The sequence below is a fragment of the Haemaphysalis longicornis genome, unplaced genomic scaffold (assembly GCF_048455015.1).
Source record: "Haemaphysalis longicornis isolate Haplotype H1 unplaced genomic scaffold, Haemaphysalis longicornis Haplotype H1 scaffold_10, whole genome shotgun sequence".
Lineage (NCBI taxonomy): Eukaryota > Metazoa > Arthropoda > Arachnida > Ixodida > Ixodidae > Haemaphysalis > Haemaphysalis longicornis.
Genome location: NW_027526204.1, coordinates 58,698,367 through 58,719,474, shown reverse-complemented (window position 1 = coordinate 58,719,474; position 21,108 = coordinate 58,698,367). Strand labels below are relative to the sequence as shown.

Sequence of the window (21,108 nt, the reverse complement as noted above, 5' to 3'; positions counted from 1 at the left end):
TCATGTGATTTCAAAAGCGTTTTCATAGGTTCTCTTACTCTATCAAGGCTTCTTCTGCTGTCCTGTATTCCCATTTCATATTATAAGTGTGCCAGCCACAGTTTTCTCATCTTGCACATCATCAAAGGCAGCATTCAATACTGCTGCCTAAAAAAGGTATGTTAAACATCCAATCATAGCACATAAATTCCGATTTGAAACATACCGAGCCACGTTATGAAATTTTAAGGTTGGACAGGGCTTCAATGGTGTAATTAACTTTGCCTTAGCCTTGATTATGGTAAAGATGCTGAGTTATTATATAACATTTACGAGAACAAAACGGCACTTCTGGTATCTGCGATTGAAATTTTAAATTCACATTATAAATATTATACCGGTTCTTTCCGCGCATCTAACATGCTTTGAGTTTGGATGCGATAGCTACGATATTTGAGGGAACACTGAATCTAAGGTTGTACTGAAGAGCAGTACCTGTTGCAGAAATCAAAAGAAGAAAGAGCGCTGGACATATAAAGTTACAGATTAGGTGAAGCGGATTTAAAATAAAAAGAGAAGTTGGCTAGCATCAAGTACACATTGAATAGTCCCCGTGTACGAAATATTTTTGCAATAGATGCAATAGAAGCGGCGCAATACGCAAACAAAAGTGCCCCGATGCCCCGCTTCCTCTCGGCGCGCGATGCCGGAAGACCGAGGAGCGGAGGCGAAAACTAGCCGCATAACGTCACACCTGGACTTCCAGCAGGATCGGCCGCCTCTGCGATGCTGTTTTCGCCGTGTTTTCTGTCGATGCTCGCCATAGGGAGAATGATACTTGCTGTTGTTATTGGTATTAGCACTCATTTGTACAATTTCTGTGTTCAAAAAGTATACACGAACGCCAAACGAGGCATGCGTTATATTACTAAGCAGGATATTCCCACGCCCGGATGTTTTGTAACATACGGAAGCTACAGGCGAGGTGGCTGTGCTTGATGACAGAGAATATACTGCACTGGGTTAGATACTTTGTAGAACGCTCGAAAGCGTTTTTTGTTCTTTTCTTTTTTGATGCTACGGACACGAATGTTTACATTAGATGCTAGATTTAGGAATAATGGTGAATTCTGCTGCACTTTGGCCTAGGCAGTTTCTTTCAACATGTTTCTTTAAACACGTCAGTTTTCTCTTCCTGATGGGCTTAGAACAGTGTACAAAAACCCATTTTTGGCGAAACTAAAACAAGGTTCCAATCCTGATAGAAGTTCTCTCCCGGCTAATAGGTTAACAGTATTCTCCCAAAGTAAAAGAACCAAGACCACCACATTACTTACTTTGCAAGTATACATGCCACGAGAAGGTAATATCTGTCTGGAATGAAAAAATACCCCTCCTAACCACCACCGTACCATAATTTGTGAGTGACTGCAGGGGCCTAATTCTTTGCCCAAGATTCCTTGTGCCTGCCGAATATAACCTGGCAAGCACTTCTTACCGCTGAACCTCATGTGTGCTCCAGCAATAGTCGTTGATATATATATATATTAAATATATATTGTAATGAGGTAACGCAAGCATATATATATATATATATATATATATATATATATATATATATATATATATATATATATATATATATATATATATATATATATATATATATATATATATATATATATATATATATATATATATATATATATATATCGGAAGACCCTGCACAAGTCGACACCAGATCCAGTGGACTAGGTTTAATGAGGCCGTCGGTGTCTCAACAGAATCAGCCACACGTGACGATGATTACGTACAGATGATGATGGTAATGGGTATGCACAGATGAGGGATTGGTCCTACCGAATGACGGCGATTGGCCACAGCAAGTAAGTGTCCCAGAGCGCAATAATTGTCCAGTAATGTTGACTGCGCTCAGACAGGCTCACAATATCCCCTCTTCGGCTGGAAGCAGCCTCCTGGTCGCAGAGAGCCACGATGTACGCTGGGTGTAACGTTTGATGCGAGAGACGTGCACTATTGCAGTTCCTCGCCGTCGGCGGTGAGTAGGGGCAACTGCCGGAGACACCAAATAGTTTACAGGAGATGTCTGCTCTACTACGATGTACGAATCAATGTATCTATGCAACAACTTCTCGCATAGACTGGGAGAGCATGGTGGCCTCCACAGTAACACTGCGTCCCCATGACGGAAGTAAACGGAGCGGTGAGTTGAATCGTACTAGCTTTTGCGTTCTTGCTGTGTGACTTCAGTGCAAAGATGGGCCAGGTGACGACAGTGGTTAAGTCGAGAGACGAACACGTCAGAAAACGGGGCGGCAAGGGAGTCCGGGGCAGAAAAGAAAGCCGTGTCAATGATGAAAGAGGGGGAGCGCTCAGAAACCAGGAAGAAAGGTGAGTAGCCAGTGGTGCGCTGGATAGCCGAATTGTAGGCGAATGTAACAAAAGGAAGAATTCGATCCCAGTTAGTGTGGTCCAGCATAATATTCATAGATAGCATGTCGGAGAGACTACGATGAAATTGTTCGGTGATGCCGTTGGTTTGAGGATGGTAGCTAGTGGTAGTTATTTGCTGCTTGAAGCACTTGAGCCAGAGTTTGAGATAGGAATGCCTTGCCTCGGTCGCTCATAAGCACGCGAGGTACACCGTGGCGCAAGATGATGCTTTGAAGTACGAAATCTGCAATTTCTTGAGCGCATCCATGTCGCAGAGGTGATGTTTCCGTGTACCTGGTAAAATAGTCGACCACCTTTGCAATCCAGCCGTAGCCGGTTGGTGTGCGTGGCAGTGGTCCATTCAGATCAATGCCCTCCGTATCAAAAGGAGAAGGCGGACAGGGAACTGGTTGTAACGAACCAGCTGGGGAAGACGTACTGCGTTTCCTGTGTTGGCATTTGGCACACGATGAAATGTATTTTGCCGTACTTGTGGACATCCCCGGCCAGAAAAAACGACTACGGAATCGGTCGTACGTTTTCTCAAAATTAAGGTGGCCAGCGGTCACGCCATCGTGGAATGCCTCTAAAATGACTGGCCTGAGCATCCGAGGCAAAGCAGTGACCCACCGACTGCCTGCAGGGTGATGGCTGTAACGGCAGAGAACACCACTAACGAGCTCAAAGATCTTGAGCTGCTGGCGTAAGAGGCTGTTGGGTGGTCGTGCGGTGCCTTTAAGTCTTTCTAAGATTCGGCGACAATAATTATCGCCACGTTGCAAGTCCGGTAAATTGAGTGTGTCTTCAACGATGGCGCAAGGAATGGGTGCGATGGGTGGGACAGGCTGCATCGACGCGGAGGCAGGGGCTGGCGATTTGGAACCCGGGCAACGTGAAAGGGTGTCGGCATCCAAATGCTTCTTGCCGGACTTGTAAGTAACAGTAAAACTGTACTGCTGCAGACGAAGAACCCAACGGCCAAGGCGCCCGGAAAGGTTCTTGCGCGTCGACAGCCATCACAACGCATGGTGATCGGTAACGACAGTGAAATGCCTGCCGTATAAGTAAGGGCGAAACTTGTGAATTGCCCAAACAACGGCGAGGCACTCTTTTTCGTTATGCTGTAGTTTTGTTCTGGCGCCGTAAGCGAACGACTGGCATATATAACCACTGGCTCCTTGTGTTGGGCATCTAGTTGCAGCAAGACGGCCCCAATGCCTTGCCCACTGGCGTCCGTGTGTAGGGTCGTTGGAGCGCTGTCGTTAAAATGGCAAAGGACGGGGCTCGATGTGAGGGCGTAATTGAGGGCCTGAAAAGCCCGTTCCCAATCTTCTGTCCAAGCGAAAGAGATACCAGGGCGTACAAGATGATGTAGCGGGGAAGCGATTGTTGCAAAATTTTGTATAAATCTGCGGAAGTATGATGCGAGTCCGATGAAGCTGTGGAGTTCTTTCTGGTGTTGTGAACGGGGAAAATTTAAAACGGCCGAAATCTTTTCGGGGTCCGATTGCGTTCCGTTTATGCTCATGACGTGGCCTAATAATTTGATAGATTTGCTGGCGAAACGGCGTTTCTTTGTGTTTATCTGCAGTCCCGCATTAGAAAGACACTCAGTACTTCGTCCAGACGGCGTGAGTGTTGGTAAAATGTACCTGACAAAAAAATAATGCCGTCCCAATAGCAGAGACAGGTTTTCCACTTAAGACCACGAAGCACGGTGTCAATCATTTGTTCAAACGTGGCAGGCGCATTACACAGCCCAAATGGGATCATGTTGAACTCGAAAAGCCCGTATGGGGTGGAAAACGCAGTCTTCTCTTTGTCATCCTTGTGAATTGGGATCTGCCAATATCCCGAGCGTAAGTCGAGACTCGAGAAGAACTCCACTCCTTGGAGACTGTCCAAAGCATCGTCGATGCGGGGCAGCGGATAAACGTCCGTCCGAGTGATCTTAGTGCACGCTAGTGGACACAAAAGCGAACTGGCCCATCCTTCTTCTCAACTAACCCAACCGGCGATGACGAAGAGCTTGACGATGGGCGGATAACGTCGCGCTTGAACATGCAGCGACCTGCTCTTCAATAATTTTCCTTTCGTGAGAAGAGACGCGGTATGGTCGCCGGGGTACAATCGCTGAGCCATCTGTCTCAATTAAGTGAGCGGTCACAGTCGTCTGTTTTAGAGTGTTAGCAACCACGTCACAGGATGTAAGGTGCTTCGCCACTACTGTGAGCAGCTGTTCTGTTTGCTCAGATGCAAGGTAGGGGCTGATGGTTGCAGCGATATAGACATACCACCCGGAGAAGTAAAGCCACACGCACGTGAAGGTGGTGCTGCGTTGGAAAGGAAAAAAAAAGGCTCTCTGTCAACCGCTTTAGTGACGGTCATGCCTTGAGGCAACAACATTGGCTCTGTGGTGGTGTTCTGAGCGGCCAGAGCTGCAGAGCCTTGTGAAAAAAGGACGAGGCGTGTGGACATATCAATTTCTCGGTGAAGCGTACGGTTTGACGGAGAGGCTATCACATCGCCTGTGAAAATGCTGCTCGAGGGCACCAAAAGAACCTGTTCACCACCAGGCGGAAAAAAATAATCCGTGCGTAAGGTCAGGTGCTGCTGTTGGGAGCTTGGCGCAGGGGAAGGCTCTGTGCTGGAAATTTGAATGGCTGGTTGGCGACAGCAAATAATCCCAGAAGCTCAAGAAATTAAGTCCCAACCAAAAATTAATTCATGGGCGCACTCTGCCAAAACGGCGAACTCAATATGGTGACAATCGTCTCCGATGACGACAGGAGCTGTGCAAGATGCGGCAGGCGGTATGACATTTCCATTTGCACTACACAATGAAGGTCGAGAGTGGGCGCCTTCACTTTTCGCAGCCGGGCACACAGATCACTATGCATGACGGAGATACGAGCACCAGTGTCCACTAAAGCTTGTACATAATTCCTTCCACAATTACAGGCAAAATGTTCGAGACACGCGCTGGAGGAGTTGTAGACAGTTCGCACGATGCAGTTTTCCCTCCATAAGCTGCAGCATCTAGTTTTTGGGGTGGTAGTTGGCATCGTTCGATACAGGGCGAAGAGGAGAGACAAAGCGTCGTCCAGGCGAAGGGGAACGGTGCCTAGGGCCACGTTGACTGCGGGAAAGGTCGGGTGAATCCTGAGGCGACGGGGAGCGGTTGCGAGGTTGGTAAACAGGTCGTCGAGGGTTGTAGTTGTAGCGGAGATCGCGTTCACAGGACGCGTAACCCCGCTGCTCATCTTGCTGGTGCCGGCGGCGAAAGCGTGAGATATGGCCGCGAATTTCACAATACAAACAGAGCGGGCGTTCGTTAGGCCGGAAATCCAGACGCCTTCGCCAGTTGGAATATGTTGAAGTACGGGCCGCTGAGGAGATCGTTGTGAGCTGTTCGAGCATTGGTGGAGGTGGAGGAACTCCGTTTGGAGAGACCTGGGCTTGCGAAGCTGCATCCGCGTTCGAGGGTGCGGCGAAAGCCACTTGGGGGGCACAGCGCGGACTACACGTCATCGACGGCAGCTCCTCTTTAATATTCATCCGCAAATTAGTCGCAGCCTGAGCACAGCGATCACACCATGAGAGCACGATGGGCCGTGCTTTTGGAGTTCCTCGCGAATGATATCGCGTATGAGAGCATGAAGCTCCGATTCAGGAGGAAGACGAGCTGATTCATGCCGTGGCTGCAGGCGGATCGCGTGTAGCTGCTCAAGACGCTGACACGTGGTTCGTACGTCCTCCACGGAAGACGGATTTTACAGGGCAAGCGAGTTAAAGGAGAACTATGCGATGCCCTTGAGTAGATGGCGAACTTTGTCGGCATTTTACATGTCTGGGTTCAGCCGACGGCAGAGAGCTAGGACATCCTCAATATAAGACGCAAATGTGGTGTCCGGACGCTGCCAGCGGGCATGTAGTTTTCTCTTTGCCTCATCTGAACACGCAGACGGTGTGCCAAATATCTCGCGGATCTTCTCAGTGATGGAGGCCCAATCAGTTATGGTATGCTCGTTGTTATGATACCAGGTACAGGTTATGGTACCAGTTGTTATGGTACACGGTACCAGGTATGGTTATGGTACGCAGGCACCAGTATGCTACAATGTTTTCAGAATAAATGCAAGTCAAGCAGTAAGACGCCACTCATCGAAGTGCAGCTGGTGATCGTGGAGGCCCCTTAACGCCGCTGCCCAAATGGCGTGCGCGCGCGTGCGTGTGTTGGTGTGGGTGTACGGGGATGACTAAGGGGAGTTGGGTGGGTGACAACAAACTAAAGAAATTCGGAAGCAGAGTCCGCTTGTTGGTTTATATTTCTAACGGCAACATATGTCACGCATATCCGTTTATAGCGCATGAACACTATATTTTTACGCAGTGCATGTACGTGCTTTTCGCCGGTACATTGCTTATAAAACCCCGCTTAATCTTGGGCATAAATGGTTTCTTATACAGTAACAATCCCTTCAGGCAGTACCTAATATAACCATAAGAAATTGAAACTCCCTATGCTAGTTGCCTATTTCGCAAATATTCTAACGGAACCCTCTAGCCGACGCGACAGTCACTGCTTTGGGGTTCTCGGTCATGCTGCGCGAATTCGTGCTTTAAGATGCTTGAACCAACAGCACGGGACAACAAACAGCAAGATAAATAGCCGAAAGGTAAGCGCCGCTGCTGTGCGATCGTTTGCAATGCTTCCGACAACCCGCGCGGCCGAATGGTGTCCTCCTCGGACGTCATGACGGGCGAAACCAATCAGAGGCGTCAAAGACGAAGACCGCGCGTCTTTCAAAAAGGTCCACGCGTTTTGCAAGATAAATGCCGGTTGGACTCATTGACGATAAAATTCAATGTGATATTCGGAACGACCCTCTAACTCATTGTTTTTCGAAAGCGTTTTAGCTTCCCTTTAAGCCCATACCCTGATTGTGATTAAAAAAATGGTGCGTGCTGGTCTTAACAGATTTCCGTTACAGCATAGCAACGGCACATTTGCAAATGGCGGTTCTACAGCCTCTTTATTCTTGCGCCCTAACGGTGGCAACTGATGCACGTCGCTAATGGGCCATTGCCGTAAAATGTCACCGTGCAACTGCAAAGCATCCTACTTTGTGTACGAAAGCGAATAGGTTTTAATACTCAGCTTTCATGAGATGTTTTTCGGAAGTACATTCCCTTTTGCATCGTGACGTTACTCACAGAAAAAACCACACGCAAAAACCATTTAGCTACTCAGCTGACTGCTGGTCATCATAAAACATTTAAAATTCCCCATAGAAACATACTGTTCTTAATATTGCGGAAATTGGGGTCACCAGGCACACGTCCTTCCACAATAAGCGGCTCAATTCACATTCCACGACCATCTTTTGGACAGTTCTGCAATGTTCTGGGTCTTTACTAAACCCTTACGGTGTTGGAATTAGAGTTGAATATACAATGTTGATCCCAACGTTTTGTGACTACATACAAGCTCGCTATTGAACAAACCATATATTCTTGAATGCATATGGGTTGTTCCATGATATGGGTTGTTCCATGGATTGTTCCATTATATGGATTGTTTCATGATTGTTGATCATATGGGTTCCATATGGAACCCATATGGAACACATATAGAAAAGCGCAGTGGGGCGCGTGCGCTTTTGCAGTCCAGTTTCCGTCCAGCATGCTCTCAAACGAAACGCAGAAACCCGTCGGTACATTGTTTTGTTCGTACTTTATCAGATGGCAGTGACTAAAAGAATTGTAATCTAATGTTACACGTCCACATATCACTCAGTTTATAGGAAAAAATAAGCGAGAGTATGTGCAGGAGCATGAACTACCTTCTGTGTGAGTGACGACTGCTACGCTGTTTTCTTGAGAGCGATATACCCCTGCCGTTATATCTGCATGGCTTTGTTTACCAAAAACAGTTGTTAATGAAGAGCACATGCGTATATCTATTTCGCGTTTGATGTTTCTCTCGTATCACTTGCCAGCCACGTTCATCAGCGTCATTTACGCTGCTTAGATAATTTTCACTCCTGGGAAACGGTTTTGCCGATAAGAAAAGTAGGAGATGTATTGCTCGAAGGAGAACAGCATAGCAGATGAGACTCGCACAGAAGACAGGTCCATGCGTGTGCGCGAACTCTCGCCTATTTCGCCGCTGCACAGCGTGATCGGCGCTGACACCCCGATCGGTCGTCGGTCTCTTGGTATTATCAAAACGTTGGGAGGGTGGACGCGGTAGCGCGCAACGGAGATTCTGGACACTATGAGATAACATTCGGCTAGGAACACTGGATACCAACTCTTCACCTAACAAAGAACTTGGCATGGTGAAAAAATTGATGCTCTTTAGAGACGTAACATCGGGTACAAAGACCGTTTGGCAAATCTACGCAACAGCAAAATGATTCAATAAAAATGCTCAGGCTAACTGCTTACGCCTACTCAAGCTGCACAGCAACTCTGCTTCATCAAATGCATAAGACAAGAAGACCAGGTTGACTATTCACTTACCTTGAATTAGGAGCGGTATTTCTTCGTCACATATATATATATATATCTGGGGTCGCAAAAGCAACAAAACAACGCTAGCCTAAATCGGAAAACCACGAAGCCGCCCCGGCCGATTCCGCTCGCCCCGCTGTCATGTTAGTTCCAAACAAAATATACTCCCACACGCGCACGCTCACACATATCGGCTTTCTCTTGCTTATTGCTGATGCCAAGGCCTGCATGTAGCTGGTGAGTGGGAGTCGTATTGTGTCAAACGAGGTATGATGCTAAGGGCAGAGAAAATTCCTATGTTGCATGAAGGGACTGTTTGAGCGAGTACGGGATCATCCCACCTCGTGTGTACCACTCAACGTTTTTTTCTCTATATCAACCACAGCCATGAATAATTGGTTGAGGGGGCATGACGGCCTGGCTCCATCAGTCACTCTCCCGCCAGATCTTCGTGCGTACAACGCGTGCGTAGGAGTTCTTAGTAGACGCTGGATATCATCCCGTGTCTTATCGCCGCTGACTACTTGCGCACGGACGCATTTTTTGCGAGCATGGCGCCTTACGCAACGTAAGTCGAAGTCAACGACAACTGCACTGAAATTGCTGAGCACATTTTATCATGCACGCCATGTACCGAGTTTATAAAGTTCGATAATACACCTATGGCAGTAAAACAAAAATTGATAGGCAGGGATTTTGCATTTTACCAAGCGTGTGCCACTCATGTGACTGCACGCAGCACGGAATCATTATAAGAATTCAAATGCTTGCACGTTTAGAATTCGCCTTAACTTAATCTGCCGCTTGTTAATATAACAGCATTTTATGATTGCAGGTATGCAAACAAAACATTGTATATAAATTGATATGCACCGATGGCAGAAGTGTGCATCCATGCTTACTCCCGTAATGAACCAGAATTAAAATAAAATTTCTCGCCTTAGATACGGGACAGAGGGAGCTTAGGCGCTGGTTAACTCTTCACTGATGCGAACGCTAGGGCGGCACTCCGCCCCAAAACAGAAGAGTACGGGCTTAAATGTGATCTCCCTCCTTATGCGGACTGAAAGTTATATCCAACTACGCGCAGGTTTCGAGGGAAGTGCGCCAACACTCGCAAAAATACACCGATTGTTGGACTCCTCAAATTCTCTCCGGATTTCTTAGAGTAAATTTACGCCAACGTTGGTCTAAGAGATCAATAAACCTTTGTCGGGTTAGGTTGACCCTACCATAAATTAAAGTCGTTTGAGCACATTATTGGGTACTACATCACGCGGTGACCCTACCATGAATTAAAGGCATTTGAGCACATTATTGGGTACTACATCACGCGGATATGACAACCAAAATTTAAAAGCAACTGCAGTTAAACCTGGACATAATGAACCTCTATGGAACGAATTCCTGGATTAAACTAAATTTTTCGTTTCCGCATTGCCGGCCCCTTGAAGCCCATATTTTAGCGACCTCTGTGTAACGAAGGCGCCGCGACTGTAAGCCTTGATGTAACAAATTCGCTACGCTGAAGCGACATTGTTTTTTGCCCCTTTTCTGAACAATCGGCTGGAGAAATGCACTAATTTAGTAAATTTTGCTGTCCCGCAAATTGCTATGCATTCCCACGTGTCAAGGCTGTGTCGTTAGGTGCTAGGCCTGCCTGTCGGCGTGTAATTCACCGCCTCCACAGCTATCTTTGGTGTCGGTGCGTCGGTGATTGTTTCTGCTGCCACACAACAAGAAGCACTGTCTTTTCCTAGACATGCTCGCAATTTTAAATGCCGTCTTGGCCGGCGAGGAAAAAGAACGTCACCGCCTGGTACCGTAACCAAGAAGCCCCCTCTCACTAATTTAGAGTGAAGAAAATGAGCATTAAGTTCGCATAAAAGGCGTCTTTTACGCATAAGTTTCGTCACTGAAACGCGTTGAGGCAACGAAAAAATGAAAAAGCAAACTTTAAACTTAAGTTACGTTGGTGAATACGGGTGTACATGAGCTGTATTTTTTGGAGTGACATATAATGACTAAGTTCGCGGGAATGCAGCAGGCGGTAGTCACGCATTTTCTCACTGTGGAATGAATCCTTGAAGGGCGAGTTCACCGTCACTGATATCTAGAATTTTGCTTCGTTTCTCCTTAACTCACGCGAGACTTAAATTCAAACCTCCATGTAACGAAAATGCGCATGTAACAACATATTGGTAAATTTTGTCAGCTTCGTTATATCCAGGTTTAACTGCATACACAGTCAAAAATAGGGGACAGTGAGCTCGCTTACCACATACATGTTTCGTCCGACGAAGTCAACTGTGTAGGTAGCCGTGTTCTGGCGACACTGGTACATGTTTTTTTGCAGAAATTCGGAATCTAGCTTGGGTAAAAATACACAGACAATACTGTTTTACAGTCGTCACATTATTGAAGGGGCTTGCTAATGCCTAAAGTACACAGATGCCTGTGTTTAATATTATACATTCGACAACTTTCACAGACGTAACATGCGTACACACACACATGAGGTAATGAATAGCAAAATAATTGTTATAAAGGAATTATTGCTTTATCTTCACTCTGTAAAACAGTTTAAAGCAATGCGAGAGTGAAGATTTTGGAGCTTTTGCAGAATTTGAGAGCTGTTATTATGATCAACAATGCCTCCTGTGGTGCAAGAACGCCAACTGTACACTCATAAAAAAACTACGACCACGCAAAATAAATAATGACACAGCTCCGAAAATAAATGAGCTGAAAGTATTTTAGCATTAAGACAATAATTCTGTGTTAAGGATAATTTATTTTGCGAAGAAAAGACTGAACGTAATAAGGCGGCAACACTACTCTTAAGACCTTAATGGTTGGTCACTAAATTATTTAACCAGTAGAACGGAAAGTTGAGCTAGTTGGATCTGTTTCATGTTTGAAGCGCGAACAGACGAAACACAAGAAGAGGACAACACGAGGGTTTTCTATCAACTGTTTATTCAATACAAAAACGCACACACATTTGCACTGGATAGTTAATTCGTAACACATGCGCAAAGGGCATGAAGATAACTTTTTTATTAAGCATTACAATCCCCCTTGACCCTCAATTGCTGCCTCCAAAAAATTCCCGCCATATCCACGAAGCGAATGATGATGAGAGGGGCGAAGCTAAAATGCTTATCGGTAAAACTGTGAAAGAGTCGCCCACACATCATACACAGACTCGACACTTAAAGCTTTCCACCGCTCCGTTGACAAGCAAGTCGATGATGTCGATGTGTGTGGTGAATTTGTAGGGCTTGTTTAGGACGATGAGAATCTGGATAGGAAAGTTGGCGAATTCGTTGTGTGATATTTTAGCCCTCTTAGCCGTCGCCTTCTGCCGAGCGTCTTGTGTCACGTACCCCCGGTACGTGTCTTCAGCTCTCAGGCGACGAACGACAACATCTTGTTCTTCCTCTCCTCCTTGTTGGGTAGCAACGAACGCGTTGAACATTGTGACCTCTTCGGTCAATCTTTGGTTGGGCAACCCGTACGGGGATCCTCCCACAATCATCATCAATGTGCTGTGTACAATGTGCCGTGTACGGCCGTGACAGGCCCCGAGCAAGAGGAGCTTCGCCCCTAAAATTTCACTTCCTTTTTCTGTAGTATTGCCGTTGGCAGGGCGACACACACTTCTGCTGCTTTTCGTATCTTGTAAGCTTCAACGATGAGGCGACACATCTCATCTTTGTGCGCATATTCTACTGTCGCACTCCTACAAGCTGGCTGGCACCCTTTGCAGGCTTTGCAATGTAGTGCAAGATTCGAGCTCGCTATTCCTTTCGTGGAATTCTCATGCACACGCAGTCTCACATTTAAGCAGCGACCGGTTTGACCGATGTACTCCTTTCCGCAGTCCAACGGAATGTCATACACAACACCCTTCTTGCATTCTTCATACGGGTCCCAGTGCTTGGCGACGCATTTTTCAGAATCTTTGCCCTCTCCATCTGTTCTCCTAGCATTGCTTCTGCAGATGCTGCCGCGCTTGTTCCGAGCCGCAAACACAACGTCAACGCCATACCCCGCAGCGACCTTTTTCAATCTGTGCGAAAGGTTTTGTATGTAGGGCACCACCGCCATCTTCCTTCTGGCCTTCTGCTCCTCCCTGCAGGGCGGCACCTGGCCCGATCGCTTCAATTTTCCCAACAGTCAATCTGAAATTGAAGCAAGCGATGTCGTAGGAAAACGCGCTTGTGTGGGCCTCCGGACGTGCACTTCCAAACTTGCGTGCATCATCTGCACACACGACTTGTTAATTGATGCCTTTAGGCATGCCATGGCTAAGCCTTGTTTCACCAACTTTGAATGGTTAAAAGTGAAGCACGGCAACTTCTTTTCAGATCTCGGCGCATACGACCAGCAAACGTGGTCTCGTTCAAACTTTACCCTTAGGTCTAGGAACTGAATGGCGCCTTCCTTTGGTGTTTTCATTGTAAAGTTCAAGCCATTTCCACTTCTTTTGAACAACTCAACCGTGTTCTGGAGTTGTTCAAAAGTAGTGGAAATGGCTTGAACTTTACAATAGAACACCGAAGGATGCGCCATTCAGTTCCTAGACCTAAGGATCAAGCTTGAACGAGACCACGTTTACTGGTCGTATGCGCCGAGATCTGAAAAGCCGTTGCTGATCTTCGCTTCTAACCATTCAAAGTTGGTGAAACAAGGCTTAGCCATGTCGTGCCTAAAGGCATCAATTACAAGTCGTGTGTGCACATGATGCACGCAGGCTACGAAGTGCACGTCCGGAGTTTTCCTACGACATTGCTTGCTTCAATTTCAGAGCGACTGTTTGGGAAATTGAAGCCATCGGCCCAGGGGCCGCCCTGCATGGAGGAGCAGGAGGGTAGAAGGAAGATAGCGGTGGTGCCCTACATACACAATCCTTCGCATCGATCGAAAAAGGTCGCTGCGGGGTATGGCGTCGACGTTGTGTTTGCGGCCCGCAACAAGCTTGTCAGAATCTGCGGAAGCATTGCTAGGAGAACAGATGGAGAGTGTAAAAATTTTGAAGAATGCGTCATCAAGCACTGGGACCCGTACGTAGAATGCAAGAAAGGTATTATGTACGACATTCCGTTGGACTGCGGAAAGCAGTACATCGGTCAAACTGGTCGCTGCTTAAATGTGACACTGAGCGAGCATGAGAATTCCACGAAAAGAACGCCGAACTCGAATCTTGCGCTACATAGCAAAGCCTGCAAAGGGTGCCAGCCAGTTTGTAGGAGTGCGACAGCAGAATATGCGCACAAAGACGTTATGTGTCGCTTCATTGTTGAAGCTTACAAGATACGAAAGGCAGGAGAAGCGTGTGTCACCCAGCCATCGATACCACTACAGCAAAATAAAGTAAAATTTTTGGATGCTGCAGTCGAGGGTCACGGGGGGATGGTAATGCATGATAACAAAAGTTATCTTCATGGTCTGTGCGCATGTGTTGTGAATAATCTATCTAGTATAAATGTGTGTCTGTTTTTGTATTGAATAAACAGTTGATAGAAAGCACTCGGATTGTCCTCTTCATGTGTTTTGTCTGTCCGCGCTTCAAACATAAATGAGTAATAAACCAATTTGTTCTTCATGCACTGAAAAGTTTATTTACCAGAAGATCCACAGGAGTTCCGTTTATTTCCATCCGGTGGATGTATGTGTCTCCAAATAAACTCACTTCCTCCATTTCTAAAGAGTGCGTGGAGGTCAATACCAGCATTGCTTTTGTGCTGCCGTCTCTTTTTTCGTTGACTATTACTGGATAAACGATGCTACCTGGTGTTGGGGAAAATAGGCGGAGAAATTACTTCTTCATGCCAAATATTCTTCCCGTAATCACTAACACCAAGGTGTGCCACTTTTTTATTTTTTAACTTTGTAGAGTGTTTTTTATACTGTTTCTTGTACACAGTGTAAGCAGAAATATAGGCTTGTAAAAAATTGCTCAAAGCCACGATGTGAACGAGGTTGGAAAGCAAAACTTTAAACGACAACTACAACAATTGCCAATCCCACATCACTTGAATTCACAGACGTGGCTTTACAGAGAGCGAAACCAGATGTTTGCCAGTCATTACCTGTAATGGGCGGTGATGGCGTCCCGAACGCAAGAGCGTCGGCCATGACTGGGCTAGAGTGTCGGACGACAGCGCCCCCGTAGCCCGGCCGTGCGTCGGTAGAAAACAGAGAGGCGCGTCTTTCGAAGGCCGAAACAGCGGAAACTAGCTATTCTGATGTGCTAAATGAGGGGCTACACCACCGCGCGATGCAAGCACAGACACCGAAACAATTCGGCATGGGAGCGTAGTCGTTCCAATTTATACCGATTTAAACTAGCTACTTTAGTAAGTCTGAGAATTTCGGGAAAGTTGAGGAAAATTTCATAATTGCTATTTATCAGATCCAGTGGCTCATTTCGCCTTTTCCAATACCTCTTAAAACATAACTGAACCGGTAATCACCAATCTAGAAAACGCAGTCCCATTCGTGGCACGCAGCGCGCAAAAGGTAACGTTTCTCTAGCGGCCAGATGTTGGTATGTCTTCTCTACGTTTTGTTTTCTGGCCCTGCAAACAAATCCTTAACGTTTTTTTGCCATACGACTACTTACTTTCGTCGGGTCTGGGTTACCCAGCAGGTGCTGTCGAAGAAGTTAATAGAGCCGTGCGGAGTAACCGGGCAACGGATGCTAAGGACGCCAGAACAGGCCAAAAACAACTATCACTAAAGCAGACGACAAAGCCGACCCTCCAACGCGCCCGCCGATGCAAGCAGGCAGCTGCGCCCAGGGAACGCTGGATAAAAGCGCCCCATCGCCGCGCCGTTTACGCTGTGTTCCGGGAGTGCAAAACGCTACACCCTCCCTATCCGCTTTACAGTTTCTTGCCCCGCACGCCACAAAGGAATCGTTGGTTGGTGGAAGCATAAAGCTTGGCTTTAATATAATATTGGAGGGGTAAGAAAGTGCTCGTATGCCGGCTGAGGGAGAAGAGATAAAACTTGTAATGGAAGATGTCTGTTTAGAGTTGCTGGCATGCGTTGAGCTACAAGCTGCGGTATATGGGCTGACGTTGTTTATATGCAAAGGTAACTCTCCGTTAAAAAAGCGTTCCCGAAAAGGGCCCTGCTTAAAAATCCGGAGATGACTGAAGTGTGTAAACCAGTTCAGAGGGAATGGTGGAGATGTTCCGCTTTATCATTTGCACTTTTTGAGCGCCGTTCTTCAGTACGTAATTTACTAGACAACGACATGTCCTAACAAGAACCTCTCAATCAAAAACTATCTGCTGAATGCTGTGTAAAACAAGATACTACAATGACACAGTACATAAGTCGCTCTGCTCTCGAGCGTGAAGCCAAAGGTTCAATACTCGCCATTGTAGGTTGACCGGAAAGTCAAGTGAGACATTTACAGAATACTAAATTAGTAGGCAATCCTGTTTAGTGCGTTAGTTCCGTACAGCAGCGACGTCATGTATTCCTAGCCAGAAGTGGACTCTCCCACCGAAGAATCAAACAAAAAGGCATCCTCGCGGAATCAGGTTAATATTGCCTTAGCAGTAGTTAAATATCAAAGTACGTCGCCCTGAAATCTTTGTTATTTTAAGTTCACATTTATTACATGTAGTTGTTAGTCCTTTAATCGATTTTAAGGCACTAATCGCGTATCTCGCACATCCTCAGTAAAGCAGGAGAAATGCCCTCACCTAATCAGAAGTGAGTACTATCCGTGAATAGTTACTTAAAGAGTCCCTGAAAAAGTTTTTTCCGGCAGATGGCTGTTGAAATTTTTAGGTAAACTAATTTCCTAGTAATCATCTCCTTCAAGAATTTCGTTAAAGCATTCAGTATTAGTGCAGTTACTGCAAATCGAAGCACCGCATTTTTGCCCGCACCGCCTTACCCTCTTGTTGCGTGCACCTGTTGACCCTTCCCCGAGCGTAACTACCCATGATGCATCGCTTCTCAGTGACATCTGCAAGAACATACGGTTGCGGCATCACCTGCTACTGCAATATTCTGTGCCTCAGCATCGCTCTGGGGCAGGGCTGTATAACTTTCAGCGTCCCGGTAGGGCCCTTATTTATCACTTTGCTTATCGCTCCTGCACTCCGATCACGGCTGGAAAAGCTGACGGAAGGAATGGGGCGGGACATAAGACAGCTTAAAATATCTTAGTGAATGTTTAAAAATGTCGGTAAAATTTGTTAGAGGGAGAACATGCCTGCTTTCAGAGAGGACGTCGGTTTATGTATTGCTTAACTGGCCGCTCGTTCAAGCCACTGTAGAGATGGGTTGTGTTGTGGTGTCGCCATGCGCACGCGCACACAGACAGTTTTAGTGTTCCACTCTTTTATTCCAATCGGTTCTAAACAGTTATAAACGTCATAAAAACCAGCGAAAGGGTTGCAGAGTATGGTACAGACACTATTATTACGTTCCGGGAAACTTCTACGCGCCTCTGTGCTTGTGAACTGCTAGACAAGTACACCATAACTGATATTACGAGCGGTCTAGGGAGAGTACTGTAAGATGTGCGGCTGTGCGCGCTTGCCTCTTTGCTCGACTGCGCATGTAATTGCACAAAACAATTATTCCACCCTCGCTTTTTTTCTGACGGCATCGAGCCCCTTTTATCTCTATAAAGGCGGTTCGTGCATTTTTATGCGCTTAGGTTTCCAGTTCCGATAGATGAAAGGTTTGGTTGCCACCCGCGGCCCAATGTTCCCCCTTCCATCCCACCCTCAAGCCTACTTTGTATCTGGTTTAAGTGGATAGAAGGAACCTATCTTGACGGTATATTCACCAATTTCACAAAATAAACCCATCAAAAGTTTGTCCTCTGAAAGCTCAATTGCCTTTTTATACATACGAAGCGCGAGTTTAAAACTTAAATAACTGTACGTATGACTTCACAGATGCATCGACGTTTGATATGGTAGTTCCTCATTTGAACCGAAAAGTGCTGTTTTGAATTCGGGAATAGGATTTTCAAACAATGCCACCTAAAAGAAAGGGAAAAAATAAAAGATTCTCACACTAATGCATAAGATTTGAAGGCAGTGAACCGGTACGGAACCTTCAAGACCATCAATAAGGTTTAAGCGCCCGATTGCCGCCAATTTGCTGCTCCTTCCTTGCTGCAGCGACCTTTACTTCATTATTGTTTCAATTATTGCAAGCTTCTTCCATATTTTTGGAAGACATAATCTGGAATATAATTTGGAGATAATTTGGAAGAGACAATACAGCACTTGTGCTCTTCTGCTCTATTCTTACTCCCTTCTTGTTCTGAGCTGTTTACCTTTGTCGTAATTACCTAACGCAAGGATAGGGCAATATCTAAAACTAAGTAAACACATCTACCCAATGTATGGCGAATGATATCAGTGACCAAAACTATTCTGAGCGCAAGACTTCCCACGAAATACTAGAAAAATATAACATCTAAAGCTAAAAAAAGTCACTGATTACTGAGCGATTCATGAAGAGATGCGTCCTGCTGCCGCAAAAGTGTTCCTCAGACCCGTAGTTTACAGAATCCAAAACAGTTGGTGGGGCTTTTGTCAAATAAGGAAAGTATTCACAAAAAGGTTTCAACAAGGGAAGTGCATTATTAAGTATACAATGAATACGTACCCCCACAATTGTATACACCATGGCCGTGCACAGCACCAGGCCGAAACATTTTTACGGTGTGACTGGTTGCAGACTTTCTAAAAGGCCTGGGCAAAACTTGTGCTTCAGTATGATAACTGGCACACTCGAAGGAAGATATTTAAAAAATATGTGCCTGTAACTGGACAAGAGTGCTCTCACAAGCGTCCAGTGCTTTCACCATGAAAGACCGCCTTCCATGTGTACAGGTCGCAATTCTATGGTTTACAATGTAAGGTACTAGGTAGCAGCAGTCTTGATAAGCGGCCAAAAATTTCGTTTCTTGTGAAATACGGCTACAGATTGTAGAGGAACGAGGCCTGGACCTTGAGAGCAAGAAAACAACTAGTTTCTTTGCCGTTCGCTGTATATGTGCTTACAATAGTGGTTTGTTGCAACCACAATGCCAGGGGCATCAAATTCCACATTGGTTCTTAAGAATTCGGGTTTTTACTTATGCATTAGATATCAGTGCAATATAAGAAAGTATGAATCGCTACTCAGTTCTGTTGAAGCAACAGTTTGACAGTGTGGTGCTGTTCTGGCGGAGGCTGTGCGCAGTAAAGCAGCGCAAGCAGCCAGGTGAGGAGCATTTTATCCTCAGAGCGCTTGCCAGCACCCATGGCACCTAGAAAAATAGAGATTGGCGCCCTGGGCCACGATGACGAAGAGCAAGATGAAGAGGCACCCCAGCACCCCAATGCGGAAGCAGGACATCAGGAAGCGGCTGACGTGTCTGTCTGCGTGGTCGCTTGCTTCTAAGCTGCTTCGGTTTTTGCTTTCCTGGTCCATGTGATCGGCCAACCTTCAGGTGGATTAGAGGTTGTTTCTCGTTATTCTTTTGGTCTTTTTTTTTCTTCCAGGTTGCTTGTTTCTGTGCGTGGATGTCTTTTGATTCCCCCAGCCGGGGGAGTTCCCCCTGGGCGGCCTCTATTCGTCCGCAGGACGTTCAATCGGAACCCCTAAAGCGCAGTGGGGTGGCAGCATCCCCGTGGCCCTGGTGCTAGTGAGTGGCGGATTCATGCAGCTGAAGAACCCGCGGTTTGTACAGCCGGCACTTCGAGCGGCTACTGAAAAGTTCGAGCACATTGCGGAAGTTCGCCCGTTTGGAAAAGGCGGCGACTTGTGCGGCTCGTCAGACGAGACCTGTGTCGCTGACCTCTTGAAATGCACAATTTTCGCCTCCCTTCAGGTGGGTGCATTTATCCCCCTCACCTTGCTTGCGTGATAGGCATCGTTCCAGGTGTTGATGTCTGATGAAACCTCCGGAGGCACTTGAGTAGTTTTCGTTACCAGGAGTCACCTCGGTTGACCGTTGCAGCCGTGTTGCAGAGAAAAACAGCTTGCCAACAAAATGTGTCATTGCTACATTTGTTGGGATCTCATGTCCATCTGAGTACCGTGCGGAACCTTACTCTGCCCGGCCCCCTCAGTGCCACAGCTGTTGGCGTTTCGGCCACACATTACTGGCATGCAAATCGTCTCCCCAATGTCGTGCATGCGGTGAGGGTCATTCTGTCGACCTATGCAGTGGCCAAGATACCAAATGTTTTTTTATGTGGAGCGGTACACGCAGCTGAATATTCAAATTGCCCTGCTAGAGCTCCAGAAGCCCAAATTGTTGAGGTCATGGATAAGCGTCACTGCTCGCTCGGGGATGCTGTTGCCATTGTGAAAGAAACGACACATGGTTACGCTGGCGTTACTGCCAAACACTCTCCATCACTCGCTGATCCAGCCGTAATGAGTACCATTGTTGCAGCGGTAGAAAAAGCCGTTGCGAAGCTCCAAGAGCCATCCCTCGCTGACCCAGATTTTGCTTCCGTTGTTGCAGCGGCTGTTGAGAAGGGTGTCTCTTCAGTAATCACCGCTTTATCTTCCGGCATAACCGAGTGCATGTCTCGCACAGTGGTGACCCAGCTGGCGCAATACAATCAGCCCGCTCTGCTTTTGTGTACGTCTTGTCCCCAAGTGATTCCACAAGTTTCCGCCGCCCCTGACAGGCCGCTGCTCCCACCAGGAAATCTTGCCTCGGATTCTGGTAAAGTATCGCCGACTCTAACTACTTCTGTGCGTGGATCATAACGTCTTACTTGCTCTGACGCTGGTACTTCGTCTATTCTTGGTACTACGGTCGACACAGATTATTCCCCCCCCTTTCGCCATCTTCAGATTCAGACATAAGCTTCAGGCTTGGCCTACAGAGTGAGTTAATCAGTTTAGAAAACGTTCCGGATCACCTTGTACTGAAGCCCTGGAAGTGCAGCCAAAAGCAAAATCCAAGAGAGGTAAGTCTGTTTCACAGCCAACGGATCAGATATTAGAGGCTCCAGTTGCTGCAGCGGGTCTCTCTGAATTATAAGGCTTCTAAAAGTTCTTCAGGGGAATTTTCACTCTGTTTCAGCAGGTTTTGCGTATTTAGTTTGTTTGTGCTCCCAATTTCCCCCGACGCAATTTTGCTACAGGAAAACTGGCGCA

General features: G+C 46.5%; 1 long non-coding RNA gene across 1 annotated transcript in view; it reads right to left on the bottom strand.

The window, feature by feature from the left end:
- The window catches only part of LOC144157753 (uncharacterized), a 96,396-nt gene that overhangs the window by 49,566 nt on the left and 25,722 nt on the right, over nucleotides 1–21,108 (bottom strand). Inside the window, exons 2-3 of the long non-coding RNA XR_013319846.1 lie at nucleotides 14,585–14,748; nucleotides 11,231–11,323 (exon numbers count right to left, since the gene is read on the bottom strand). This is a non-coding gene — a long non-coding RNA (uncharacterized LOC144157753). The remainder of the gene's footprint in view (nucleotides 1–11,230; nucleotides 11,324–14,584; nucleotides 14,749–21,108) is intronic.